Below are 16,360 nucleotides of genomic sequence, written 5' to 3'. Positions count from 1 at the left end.
TGAAACATTCATGTGTGCTTCTAACTGGTTTATTTCCATTTGGATTTCTATTCAACTAGTAAAAACAACTTAATGAGCTAAATTATATAATCTTAGATAGGTATAATTAGTATGTAGATTTGCAAGTAGATTATTTTTCAGCTAATAGTTCCATCTTATCTTGAGTTCTTGACGTTGTGGTGAGGGAATGGCAGATTTCCCACGTCTATGTAAGGCAATGTGTTTAACCAATTTCCAGTTAATATTTATATATGAAAAGATAATTATTCTCTAGGTTCCCTAAAGCGTAGCATCAAACAAGTTTGTTAGATTTATAGGTGAAACAGGTCAGATGAAACATAGTAAACTACCGTTCAAAGAGTTATAAATTAAAATTGAATTCATCAATTCTCTTTGACCTTATAACAGAAAAACAAAGTATGTAACATATGTAAATGCACAACATATGTAAATGCACCTCTTAATATGCTTGGTATACTTCCTATCCATTGTGTTTTTACTTTACAGTGTTTCTAAATAACCATTTATATTTTAATTTTAAAATTTGAATAAAATGTACAATTATAAAGACCTATTAGTTAATAACAATTTATTTTTAGTGACAAAGGAAAAAATTATACCAGTTAAAATCCCCAATGTTAAATCCACTCAAAACGAATTATGTAAGAATTATGTGGAAGAGTACCAACATGTTCGCACAAAAACTAAAAATATTGTGCTAGTTACATTCTTGAGTTACATGTAAAATCAATAACCGAATGTAGATTAGAGATACATGTTTATGCCACAAAAATTAATAACATCGTAAAACACATTAAAATAAAACAGTTATGTCCTGTTTCCAGGCATAGTAAAATATTTATTCTGATTTGTTCTTACTCTTAGTTCCTTACTCTCTTCTTTATTTTAGTTCTTCTCTAAATTCAATATCATCAACTGTTTGTCAAAATAGCGGCTGTTAAATCAGATAATTAGTTGATATGACAAAACAAAAGTTGTTGTGACGAGAAATTAAATATCATTCATAAACACTATTAGCTGTGATGGTTTTGTGGACATTTCATTTGATTATACCTTATACTGATCTAATCTGAAAATGCACATTGTGGAACAATACCTATATTGATATATTTGTTTAATTTACATTTTTGTCTGTATAGAATAGTTATTACCAATTCTTTATAAATGTTACATTTCATAGATTGTACATACACTGAACTTTTAAAACTGTTTTGCGATACACACACGAACACACACACACACACACACACACACACACACACACACACACACACACACACACACACACACACACACAATTACTTATTTCAGTAAAAAATCAAACTAAACTTGTTTGGAATAAATTTTAAATTTGATGAATTAGTCAGGAGTCAATTAACGCGGCTTTATTCCTAAATTCTCTGAATGACTTGTTGGCTACAATGAAAATGTGTGTTATGCAAAACTAGTGGAATGTGTCTGTTTCTGATGTAAATGTTATGTAAATGGCTCAGGCCGGTCCGGTACGCCAGTGCCGAGAAAGTATGTCAGGAGAAAATTTACGGATCTGTAGGAGGAAGTGTTTTTCGGTGAAACAAAAAGAACATTGTAATTTAATTTTTATCCTGAGAAGACAATAGTTTTTCGTACTGGACATTTTAAATAATTCGTTTTGAATAGTTAGAATTAGTCTTATCGTATCACTCGTATCCATATTATTCATTAATATACATTGTGAGTGTTCCACGTAGAGAATTAGTCTTATCGTATCACTCGTATCCATATTATTCATCAATATACATTGCGAGTGTTCCACGTAGAGAATTAGTCTTATCGTATCACTCGTATCCATATTATTCATCAATATACATTGCGAGTGTTCCACGTAGAGAATTAGTCTTATCGTATCACTCGTATCCATATTATTCATCAATATACAATGCGAGTGTTCCACGTAGAGAATTAGTCTTATCGTATCACTCGTATCCATATTATTCATCAATATACATTGCGAGTGTTCCACGTAGAGAATTAGTCTTATCGTATCACTCGTATCCATATTATTCATCAATATACAATGCGAGTGTTTCACGTAGAGAATTAGTCTTATCGTATCACTCGTATCCATATTATTCATAAATATACATTGCGAGTGTTCCACGTAGAGAATTAGTCTTATCGTATCACTCGTATCCATATTATTCATCAATATAAATTGCGAGTGTTCCACGTGGAGAATTAGACTTATCGTATCACTTGTATCCATATTATTCATCAATATACAATGCGAGTGTTCCACGTAGAGAATTAGTCTTATCGTATCACTCGTATCCATATTATTCATCAATATACATTGCGAGTGTTCCACGTAGAGAATTAGTCTTATCGTATCACTCGTATCCATATTATTCATCAATATAAATTGCGAGTGTTCCACGTGGAGAATTAGTCTTATCGTATCACTCGTATCCATATTATTCATCAATATACAATGCGAGTGTTCCACGTAGAGAATTAGTCTTATCGTATCACTCGTATCCATATTATTCATCAATATACATTGCGAGTATTCCACGTAGAGAATTAGTCTTATCGTATCACTCGTATCCATATTATTCATGAATATATACATTGCGAGTGCTCCACGTAGAGAATTAGTCTTATCGTATCACTCGTATCCATATTATTCATAAATATACATTGCGAGTGTTCCACGTAGAGAATTAGTCTTATCGTATCACTCGTATCCATATTATTCATAAATATACATTGCGAGTGTTCCACGTAGAGAATTAGTCTTATCGTATCACTCGTATTCATATTATTCATCAATATACATTGTGAGTGTTCCACGTAGACTGTGCTTGTCATGTTTGTCCACCTATGAAAGATTACCTGACACAAAATCTATATGCGGGAACAACTATCAACTAGAAATTATATATTTATTTTGGATCACTTAATTCAGAATATTGTACTAGAAAAACAAGGAAACGAAATAGTTTTACGATATTAATATTTGTGAAATTAGTCTGGCACAAACGGAGCACCGAACAAACAAATTCTTTTCATAATAAAAAAACAAACCAAAAGATTAGGAAAAATCCAAATTTGTGTTGTCAAGGTGGCGAACTATAAAAAATACATACTTCTCTATTGTTAATATTTGGTTAAAGGTTAACTTTTAAAATTAAAAATGGCACTTCAATTTTCGTAAATGAAAGAATTTATTCAAATGTTTAAACCATATGTGTTTGTTATGCTATTATCTGCCGACTGCGACTTGTGTTACTTCATTAAATTAAATATTTGTAATGATCACCTTAAATTTGAGTCCAGAAAAGAAAAGGTAGGTAATTGATTGAGTTAAGTAAGGAGAAGTGGTGAGTTAAGTATAATTTTTAATGGAATTAATAATTGAAGGGTTGTATACATTTTAACCTATAATTCATTCGTATTCCTGTGTCTCCGGTATATGTACAAAGCATTTAGTTGTCAACCAACAGAACCAGCATCCCTCTGGCATCGATTCACAGTCCTATATTATTTTTTACGTGTGTAATTATTGTAATCCCTATAGGAAAATTCATTGAATATGCAGATGACACCACTCTTTGTTTCAGCGAAAAATCAGTAAATTATTTATAATAGGGAATATTTCTGGACTTTAATTCATGTGAAATGTTATTCTCAAATATTAACTTATTAAGAGCAACATGTAACAAATTACAACAAAATCTGAAAAGTTTAATTAAATATGTCATGCCATGTTCCTACTAGGAAACTGACATTAATATTATGATTTATAAAACCATAGTTAAAGACTACAAAACACAGAAAGTTAACACAGAATCATGCTAAACGAAAAATATTTCTAAAGATTATATTATATGTATGAAGAAATTGTATTGCGCAAGCAAATATTGACAAAAACTACATTAAAATTAGCTCATTAGGACTTTATATATATCCTTACAGCATTGTTAAAACTAAAACGTATAATTTCTGTTCTATATCAGAACCGGGGCGTTTCATTGTTGTTTAATGTTTTCAAACATTTAAAGAACTTTCAACGCAGTGTTTTGGACGAACTTTGAATTTTTTAGATCGTTGAGTTGTTTGATACTCAAACATTCAAAAGCAGTTGTCGTTGTGTGCTATCCGATTCAAAAATGTACCCTGCCTGACTCTCTGGAGTCTTTCATTTTAAAAGAATTCTTACACCTTTTGATGACAGAAATGTGGATGTTTCAGATCTTAGTAGCTTTGATAATTTTCATAATTTCGAGAATATCCGTGCAACAAAGTTTTGCAAGATTTTGCAGAACATAAATGGCCGAGGCAACCTTAGAGCAAAAGCTTTCAAAATGGTGTTCCTATACCAGTCCTCAATCAAGGTGTGCTCCAAGGAACTTAGTGGATTCAGTTTCTTCCAGAAGAACGTCGTCCACCACTACCACGGATAGAAATTCTTGCTCTTGTTGCTGGTGAAAACAAAAATCCATGACGTTAAATTTTGAACTGTTCGTTTTCATATCGATTGCAGAGAACAACTCAATGCATGAATTAATCCAATTAATGACTTCACTCCGAGATTGTGTTTTGAATTGTATATGATGCAGAGAGTCTGGTCGTAATTATATTGAATCACTTTTCCATTCTGGATTTATGAGTTTAGCCTGTTGACGTAAATTAAGAAAGGATTGTCGCTATTCCGACTGATTTTTGTTCAATGCCAAAGGTAAGACTCCTTGTGCAAACGAGAGATTAATCAATTTTGTGATTGGCGTTAAATGTGATCGAAGCATTCCTTGAATAGCCATACATATAATGTCACTGGACCTTTTTAATCTCAGATCCTGCACGATACGGGCCACCTCAACCTCACTCACAGGAAAAAGAACCATGGTCAAGATAGGTCTCGTTAATAGCTCTTCGCGAGGGCTGTCCAAGCTAAATGAATCTTCTAGTTCAGCTACAGTTGAAAAGGAATTGTTGATCACTTAGTATTTTAAGGTTATTATTTCGTTTATTTTTTGAGTGTCAAAATTGAGAATTTGGAAAAATATTGCTGTTTTGTGTTGTTTATTAATGTTCCATTAAAAAGGGTTTTCTGATGGTCTTAATTTACTTTCGACTTCTTGTGACTTGGAATTCCTTATTTCTTTGCTATAGGTTTGCTTGAAATAGCGAAAAGGTTTTATAATTCTATTGAAGTCTTAGAATTTTTTTTATAATGTATATTGAATTCTAAAATTTTAGCCATTCTCTGGAGTCGAAGGCATCCTGAGTAATGCAGGTATCCCTACTTCTTTGTAAATACTCTTTAAAAATTTTACGTTTTCAAGTGATATTTAAATAGACGTATACACGCTCTACCCCAATTACGGTTTGGTTGTCAAAATTCCATTTTGGATTTCAACCATTGTCTGAAGTTTGAACATGACACTGTAATAATAAACGTTACATATTTTTCTGGGCGAAACTCGATTCAAAAGATGGTTCTGAAGAAGATATTGTTCACTTTCGCCGCAATAATAATACGAGGAAAGACCGCGAAAGTGGAAAGTTTGTTGTAGGATGTAGTGACGTGTTGTGTGGAGTTCGGTCCAGTGGCTACGAAAACAGTTCAAGGTTTCTCAGTTCAAGTTCAGTGGTCGGTAACAATGCCACACAGTTGGCAACTCTAGTAAACACTAGCAAATTGAGCGCATCGTTAAAACGAGTTCCAGAACTAAGAATTGGAATTAAAACTTAGTTTTGAAGGTTTGCGTTTATTCTTCCAAATTAGAGACAGTCAGTCGTACTGGACAAGCTACGCGACATCGTAACGTGGGAGTTTAAAAATCTATGCACATAAACAACGAAAACGAAATGTTTATGTTAGAAACAATTTTATCGACGAAATAAAATTGTTATGTTCATTATTAAACTATAACAACACTATAGCACGTTTCGTGTGTTTTACTAATTCATAACTAATTGAATGTTGGTTTATTTCTTGAATAAAAAAGAGTTCTTGCACTAAACTACATTTACCTTAGTTGCCTTTGATTAGGTAATAGTAGACCACATGAATGAATCTCATACTTATTGTTTTATACATAGTTGCCATTGATTAGGTAATAGTAGATCACATGAATGAATCTCATACTTATTGTTTTATACATAGTTGCCATTGATTAGGTAATAGTAGATCACATGAATGAATCTCATACTTATTGTTTTATACATAGTTGCCATTGATTAGGTAATAGTAGATCACATGAATGAATCTCATACTTATTGTTTTATACATAGTTGCCATTGATTAGGTAATAGTAGATCACATGAATGAATCTCATACTTATTGTTTTATACATAGTTGCCATTGATTAGGTAATAGTAGATCACATGAATGAATCTCATACTTATTGTTTTATACATGGTTGCCATTGTATAATAACATAACACAATAAAAGAATCTCTTACTTTTGTTCTGTAACCTTAATAATTTACAGTAATTAGAAATTATATGCAAAAATAACGTATTTCTTTTAAATGCTGGGCTGAGACACTAATAGATGAATAGAACCATCCAAGACCGTAATAAGTTGTGGAGGAAGGAGAAGTGTGTGTGTTTTGTTTTAGACTCCAGATATTTTACCGGAATAAAAACAGTTTACCATGTAAAATAGGTATATGAAAGATATTTACTATAAGAAAGACTTTTTGAAAGTGGTCTGCACACACTTTTTGTTTGTTTATTGTTTTAATTTTTTGTCGACAACCGTATCAGTTAATTTTTCTTTTACACAACGATAGATTGTTTAGGAAAAATAGATGAAATTATGTAAAAAATGTCCACAATGATTAGTTTTAAACTTGTGTTACTTCCTTTAATGTTATTTGTTTAAATCTTTGTAAATTTCCATTTTAGGACTATGAAAAATACTCGTTACATTTTTATAAAACAGGAAAATGGCCCCCATTATGAAACTTCTCATTAACTAAGGCTTGTTAATGAAGTCATGTTAGCATTGTGTGATTTAGGCTGGACCTATTCAAAATACAAACAAACTAATACATTTTTGGATTATAATGGTTTTTGATTCTAGGACTCATGATGGGAGAGAATCCAAAAATTCAAAGAAATCTCCCAACAATAGCAAGATTTTTTAGGTGTAAAGATTGTAATATAACATCCTATTGAAATGAAATGAAAATTGACTGTATTAGAGGCAAAGTTAGGACTATAAAGCCCTCTCTACCACTTAACCTCATAAAAATTAAACTAACATATATATGTATACATTTATAACTAAAACTTAGTCTATTTATTTACATTACATATTGAATGAATCTTAAAATAAAAACAATCATCAATAATTGGATGTTATGTGATAGATTATCGTCTACGTCATGGCTAGAAACAGTTATGTAAACTAACGTTTGTAGTGTTATAGAAGAAAACGAAATATTTTTACATGACGCTCGCTACTGAATATGAAACTGTAATATATTGAAAACCTAAACGACACTGTCACTTTAAAAGAAAATTATCTAAAAAATAAAGAACTAAAAATCCATTACAATTGCAAATGCATGTAATTGCATGAAAAAATGCAATTACATGAACGAGTAAAATGTAAAATAATTATTATGCTTTAATTAAAAAAAAAGAATAAAAATGGAAAAAGATAGAAAAAGGTTTACCTGTATGTGAGGAGAGGACGAGCAGGGTTGATTTGTACAGAGTCAAGTGTGGTGTCAGAGCAGTGTGTGGCTTTTATACCCGGACTTTTTGTTAGCCCCTGAACCGATAGCGATAACCGGCACACAAAAACGCCTGTTACTCACATTCTTCTAGGGGATGAACAACTAACTCATGACTACTACCCGGAAAACATAGCTTGTGTAGAAGATAACACATAAGTATTATCCTCATATGTGCATTAAAGATTATTAAACCTTTTAGTAGCACCTTTTATGATCTCATTGTTTTAAAAACATGTAATTAAAATACCAGGATATACGATACAAGATTATCGATACATAATGAATGTTATTAAATGATAAGAGTAACTAAGCACAAACAGATTAGACTCCAATTTTATTTTGTATATGACACAATCACTACCCTACCGGGTTTTGAGGTTATAATTTCATACACGCTTACATAGTTTTGAATTGTGAGTGTAACGGAGCACACACAGTTTAGACTCCCACTTTATTTTGTATATTACATAATCACTATCCTACCGGGGTTTGAGGTTATAATTTCATACACGCTTACATAGTTCTGAATTGTGAGTGTAACGGAGCACAAATACAGTTTAGACTCCCACTGATTTGTAATTTGTGAGTAATTTATGAAAACAATAAAACAGTAAAATAAAGGCAATTGTGGTAATTACTCATACTCAAAACCTGCTGGCTCCCTCGATCACGAGCGTGGTATGTCCAGTTACACTCTCGGGTATTAAACAAGCAAGTTAGGTTCCTTTGGTAATTTAGATGCTGAACAGAAAAGATATAACCCGCTAACAACCCCAGTCAGGTAGGGAACCTGTTTATATATTTTCTCTACACTTCATAAGAAGATCCTTGCAAGCACATTCGGCGGTGTCAATTGAATTTGTCTGTTAAACTGCCACTCAATTGTCCACTTAATTAATCAATGAGAATACATCTTTATCTACACTACGAGTACATTGGTTAGCTGCAGGATAACAAGACTGAACTCTGATGTCAAACATCTGATGACTACATTTATCAGATGTATGTCATCGTATTATTGGATTGTTGATTGACTGGACGTTGGGGGGGGGGGGTGGTGTTGGAGGATGTGCGCCTGACCAAATACAGACAGATAAATAATTAACAAAATGACGGTGTGGTTAAATATGTCAAGAAGCGACTATTTGCTACTTCCTCACAGGATACTCTGGATAATGATTACGGTATTTTACTTAATTTCCCGTAGTGCTATAAACTATAACCTACTAACATCTTATAGAACCTTAAGACTAGCATTGAGCTAGTATTGTTGAAGGGTTTGAAAACTTATAAATACCTTAAAAAAATTTAATGCTTATATTTTTGAGATATATCACTCTAGATTAATTGTTGATGCATCGAGCAATAATTAACCGTTCTTTGGAGTGTATATTTGGAATTTTACGCCTAAAATGTTTGGATAAACCAACTGCGTTGTTACTGAAGTGCTTGGACCGTATATTTTGTAAAATACTTTCATATTACCATTGTTCAGACAGACATATTACAGATCAATATCAGTGACCACCACAGTTAATTACAATAACATACTGGAACTAGTTTTACACTTGTATCGTTGATAACACTTTACTGACCCCTGGAGTAGGCCTCGTGCCCTTACAATAACTGGAACTAGATTTACACTTGTAATGTTGATACACTTTACTGACCAAAACAGTAATCTTACTGCCCTTACAATAATAATTATTGACCGAATTAAACACTTTATTGACCGAATTCCTTTCATCATGAAAGACGTAGACAGGAGACTGACTTTAAACTTCACTATTTTCACAGAATACTACGTAGAACATATCTCTGGGCTTCGCGATGGGTCTGTGCCTGGCTGCGATGGACCCCCCCCATATATATAAAACTGAAAAGTTTATGTTCAATACTGTTCTCCCGAACTAAAGGCTAAATCTAACAAACCGCAGTGTGGACTAGTGTTATAACATCTCATTATCCATCAATGGATATCCATAGTTAAATATGTATGCTTATACAGTATTTACTCGTATACGCTAAATATAAACTGGTGGATCATCCACCACGGAATATGTCAACAGATACAACGCATATCTACTAATGGTTATTTATTGATAAATAATGCATATTTTCAGAGGTTTTACATTTAAAAATGTTTAATACCGGTAACCCATGATTATAGAATATGTATGTCAGTGAATTTCAATCAAATAAACATTTAATAAATATATTTATTGCTTATATTGTGTTTTATTCACACTTTAATCAATAGTCTAAGAGCCCGCGACGCCCAGGCATTCGTTATTTCATAAAAGCTGACAACTTGTCAGTATACGATTACTATACAGGTATAAACGTACCTCGAGTATGGAGCCTGGATCGCGGTGGCTTCGACAGGTAACAGGTAGTAAAGGTGAGTGAAATCACAGTTTGAATTCGTAATAGTGTAAAGCTCAGTTTTCATACATTTCAACATTAAACAACGATAGAAAGCTGCATGTGCGATGCCGGACACTTAGTATAGTTCCAACCTCCTGCCAGGCACCCTTAAAGTACGATTAATAAAAATAGTACTTTCGTCATATTATAAAACCTGAAATTTATATATGTTATTAGGGGAACTATAAAACGATGTTTTCTCAGTTCCCAGACACTTTCTATGGTTCCTTCATGCAGCCAGGCACCTCAAAAGTTGCTCTAGGTGCGAGCGCGAGAGATATACATACAAGCGGGTGCGAGTGAGATAGTACGTAATGTCCACGGCGATCTTTTACTGCGCATCAGCTGTCTTATACTCCGAACGTTTGTTTGAATACATAGTAGTGTGATTTATACATACAAGCGGGTGCGAGTGAGATAGTACGTAATGTCCACGGCGATCTTTTACTGCGCATCAGCTGTCTTATACTCCGAACGTTTGTTTGAATACATAGTAGTGTGATTTATACATACAAGCGGGTGCGAGTGAGATAGTACGTAATGTCCACGGCGATCTTTTACTGCGCATCAGCTGTCTTATACTCCGAACGTTTGTTTGAATACATAGTAGTGTGATTTATACATACAAGCGGGTGCGAGTGAGATAGTACGTAATGTCCACGGCGATCTTTTACTGCGCATCAGCTGTCTTATACTCCGAACGTTTGTTTGAATACATAGTAGTGTGATTTATACATACAAGCGGGTGCGAGTGAGATAGTACGTAATGTCTACGGCGATCTTTTACTGCGCATCAGCTGTCTTATACTCCGAACGTTTGTTTGAATACATAGTAGTGTGATTTATACATACAAGCGGGTGCGAGTGAGATAGTACGTAATGTCCACGGCGATCTTTTACTGCGCATCAGCTGTCTTATACTCCGAACGTTTGTTTGAATACATAGTAGTGTGATTTATACATACAAGCGGGTGCGAGTGAGATAGTACGTAATGTCCACGGCGATCTTTTACTGCGCATCAGCTGTCTTATACTCCGAACGTTTGTTTGAATACATAGTAGTGTGATTTATACATACAAGCGGGTGCGAGTGAGATAGTACGTAATGTCCACGGCGATCTTTTACTGCGCATCAGCTGTCTTATACTCCGAACGTTTGTTTGAATACATAGTAGTGTGATTTATACATACAAGCGGGTGCGAGTGAGATAGTACGTAATGTCCACGGCGATCTTTTACTGCGCATCAGCTGTCTTATACTCCGAACGTTTGTTTGAATACATAGTAGTGTGATTTATACATACAAGCGGGTGCGAGTGAGATAGTACGTAATGTCCACGGCGATCTTTTACTGCGCATCAGCTGTCTTATACTCCGAACGTTTGTTTGAATACATAGTAGTGTGATTTATACATACAAGCGGGTGCGAGTGAGATAGTACGTAATGTCTACGGCGATCTTTTACTGCGCATCAGCTGTCTTATACTCCGAACGTTTGTTTGAATACATAGTAGTGTGATTTATACATACAAGCGGGTGCGAGTGAGATAGTACGTAATGTCCACGGCGATCTTTTACTGCGCATCAGCTGTCTTATACTCCGAACGTTTGTTTGAATACATAGTAGGTATTAAATTTATAAACCAAGTCCCTAGGAATTTATTTAACATAGAAAAGGATTTATTGTTTAAAAAACATTTTAAAAGATTTTTGACAGATAAGGCTTTGTATTCATTTGGAGAATATATGGACACATAGGATATAATAAAATAAAAAATGTAAGATGATTCCATTCCTTATTTGTATAAATTCAAATGTAATTGTACAGATAATATGAATAAAGTTAATTTGAATTTGAATTTGTAGTGTGAACGGTTATGCATATAATAAGTGTATTATTATTTAAGAAATTTATAGTTTTTTCAGTGTCAGCTGTAGAATTGTTTACATTCAGATTATTTTAAATCTTCTCCTGTAAGATTAATGTGGCTGTTGGTTTCGCCACTTCATTTTTTTAATTGCTTTATAAGTTTTATGAGTATTTTGTACTTTGAATTATGGGTCTTGGAAGAAAAACAAAATACGCATGCAGGAATAGTTAAAAACGGAAATTTCAGCCTAAATTAATGACATGTGGTCCTTTAACTACTAAAAAGACAAGTCCCTGATGATGCTGGTTTGATGACATTTAATCACTTTTCCTCTAAAAGAAGACTACTGATACCTCTACCAGCTAATTAGAATTTAATGAAATATGGTTCTTCAACTATCAAATTTTTAAAATTATTCGCATTATGAGTTTATTCCGGGCAATCCCTCATTGTTTATTTAGAACTTAAGATAAACCGCATGAGGTCCGTTTGATTGCTTTTGACCACATTGCTAAGAAGTGGCGTGCATGTTTATTGTTGGGGATGAAACATATGGGCAAAGTAACCACCTAACTATGGTCCTTATTCCTTTAGAACCAATGGCATGATTTATCACCAAAGCTAATGAAATGAAAATGCCATATGATGCTAACAAAGTTTGGCCAAACAGACAATTACAAACTTGAGTAATCTGCTTAGCAAATGTAATCCTTATGTCCGTTTATACAAAGCCATGCGTCAGACACTTGAAGAGGAAAAAGTTTGACAAGCCAGACATCTTCATAACATTTACTTGCAATCCTACACGGTCTGAAATAACTGATAGTATTTATTCTTGGGAGACTCCAAATAATAGGCCAGGTATTGTGAAGCGAGATTTTCATGCTAAAGGGGAAGAACTGTTACGACTAATTTGTAAAGATGAGATCTTTGGAAACTTAAAAGAGTTTTTTTTATACTGTGAAATTCCAAAAATGTTGAATGCCCCACATTCACCTCCCTTTACATTTGAAGATAATATTAAGTTTTGGAACCCAGAGGACATTGAAAAAGTTGTATCCGCTAAAATTACCAACCCTTCAAATAAAGAACTCCATGAATTAGTGAAAATCGAAATGGTACATGGACCCTGTAGTCATATAATCCTCTCAGTGTTTGCATGCAAGGAGGAAAATGTAAGAAAGATTTTCAAAAAGCCTTCACTGAGGAAACAAAATAAAATGTAAATGGCTATCTACTTTATAGGCAAAGAGGTAATGACACGACCATAACTAAATGTATTAATGGAGGGTTTGTGATGTTACTAATCAGTTCATGGTACTATATAATCAATTCCTCTTGTAATATTTCCGTGCTCATATGAATGTGAAGATCTGTTCGAGTGTTCCCGCTATCAAGTATATGCACAAGTATGTTTAGCAAGGTACTAATTGCTTTAATATAGAAGTAGCTGCTGAAAATTATATGCTCAATCATGATGAAATTAATGTTTTCTTAAACGCTCGATATGTTGGACCAAGTGAAGATGCTTGGAGAATGTTCGCATATGACATGGATGATTAATCGCATACTGTAGTTAGTTTACAAGTCCATTTGTATAATTCTCAAAATGTTTATTCCAAAAATGATGCTCCTGAAAAAACATTAATCCAAGCAGAGTTACGTAATATAAAGTTAATGACATGGTTCAAGTTGAATAGCAATCGTACCTAGTCCATAAGTTAGATTTGCGTCCATGTCCATTTCAGAAACGCTTAAATTACATGGTTACGAGAGCGACAGAAATGACATCCATGATTTACCTACTATTGACAATTTACCTCAAACCTCAAAATATGAAGAAAAGTAAAGAGGAAACTAGAGTTGATGAACTAATGCAAATGATGGCTTCAGAAAATGAAGAACAACGATTTGTTATAAACGAAGTTCTTAACTTAATCCATAACACAGACAATTGTACAAGTGTTTGCAGGGCATATTTTATTGATGGGCCAGGTGGTACTTTTTATGCATGCAAGTTATATCTGTAGCATGGTCTATAATTGCTGCTATGTTACGTCCACATAGCCGTACAGTCCATAGCAGATTCAAATCACCACTAAGTTTACATGATGCATAAAAAAACATCTGGGATGAGACACCTATGTCCAACAAACATTGCTTAATGTGTATTAATCGACAACTGAAAAATATAATTGATAACGATGTACCATTTTGTGGGAGAATCATCATCTTAGGAGGATATTTCCAGCAAATATTGCCAGCTGTACCTCATGCATGTAAAGCTGCTACATTACAGAATGTAATTCAATATTCAACTCTATGATTTCTTTGCAAAGTTTTCAAACTTACCAAAAATATGAGGACTACCCCAAATAATGTGAATTTGCTAACTTCCTGCTCGAAATTGGTAATGGTCAATACCCTACTAAGAATGACGGTTTGGTGGAGTTGCCTTTGTCCTTGATTTCAGACTCAGATATTGTTAATAAAATATATATTCAAAATTCATCATCCTCTCTTGATGCTTCCCACCATTCAAGCAATGCAATTCTGGCACCTAAAAACGAGCACTGCGATGAGATCAATAAAAGGGTTTTAGATCTTCCAGGTTTATCTAGAACTTACATGAGTGTAAATACTTTAATGACTGAAGATAAAGTGAACTGCTACAATTTCCTACCGAATTCTTAAACAGCCTTGAAATGATTGGCTTGCCATCCCATGAGTTGACTTTGAAGGAAGGTGCAGTTGTAATGCTGCCGAAAAACCACAATTCAATAAAAGACATTACTACTAAACTGCACAAGACTAATTAATTGTGAAAAAGAGTTTGAGAACTGTTTGGATTTGGAAGTTATTACTGGTAGAGAGGTTGGGCATCGGATATTATTACTTCGTATTGATTTACCACCTGACACTACTTTTCTATTTTCATTAAAGCGAAGACAATCCCCTATCAAAGTTGCATTCTGCATGACAATTAACAAGGCGCAGGGACAAACAATTGGCCGAGTCGCAGTGTGCTTACCTGAACCCATGTTCAGTATGGTCAGTTGTATGTGGTCTATCGCGCGGGAAATCGTTCAAAACTGTTAAGGTAGAAAATTAAACCTCAAGGTCGGTTCACATCCGACGTGGTTTGGAAATATCGATTGTGAAATTAGATGGTCTTTTTTGTAACGAGGTTGTAATGACATGTCAAATAATTAATTTTTTTAATGACATGTGATTTTCATGCGTTTGTTGGGACAATGCCAATGTCTTGCGCATATCAATACAATGCATGCGTGATATGTTTTAGAAAGACTTATCCCTTTATGTAGTATTAATGTTTCTGGTGTGCATCGTTTTGGTAAGAGGTGTATTTGTCTAGGTGGCATTACAATGTAAGGGATTATTTGCCCATAACCTTGCTTTGAAAAGGGGGTGAAATTCAGTTTGTCCAAAAAAATACAAAAAAATTTAATAAGTATTGTGAAGGTTGTACAATGATATCTCAATCCGTTTGGAATATATCTATGCGTATCAGGACTTAATTTACACCCTTTGATGTAAGGGGTTGTTTGCCCATAACTTTTACTGGGATCGTCGTGGAGATGTTTTTTTTTTTTTTTTTTTTTTTTTTTTTTTTTTTTTTTTCATATTATCGTGTTTCTTTTTACCTTTCATTTGAATTTACCTTTCAAATGACATGTCACAAGATAAGGGGTTGAAATTTTAAAATTTAAAGTAACCCCAATCTACTACCCCCTTTGAAAAAGGGGAAATATTTGTACCCTCTAAAAATTATTCTATTCTATTCTATTATTTTAATAGGTACGGTGAAGATTGTACGTCAATATCTAAATCCGTTTGGAATATATCCAGGCGTATCAAGACTTAATTTAATCCTTTAACATCCTGTATATAAGCTAAATTATTATATTATACTTTTTTTCTACTTTTCTGAGACAGTTTCAACAATTTAATGTAGTATGACACTTGTATTTGAAAGACAGCAACTTGCCAAAACATATCTTTAAATTTAGTTAATGATGTTTCATCTTTCTTTAACTAGTAACATAATAATTATAAATGTGATAAAATTAGCACGATAGATCACAGTTTAGTAAAGCTGGACGAGTTAATGGGTTTTCAGTACAATTATATAAATAGTTAATTTAAAACTTCTTTGAAGCACTCAGCTCAAGTTCGCAAACTTGTGGTAGCACCTACAGGCTACAGGCTACTTATTTGGGGTGGTTTTTGCCAACGTTAATGGCATTCTTGACCACAGCCCTTCTCAGGTAGACGTAAACCCC

Source organism: Homalodisca vitripennis, chromosome 5 (assembly GCF_021130785.1).
Source record: "Homalodisca vitripennis isolate AUS2020 chromosome 5, UT_GWSS_2.1, whole genome shotgun sequence".
In the NCBI taxonomy this organism is placed as follows: Eukaryota; Metazoa; Arthropoda; class Insecta; order Hemiptera; family Cicadellidae; genus Homalodisca; species Homalodisca vitripennis.
This window is presented reverse-complemented; position numbering follows the sequence as displayed.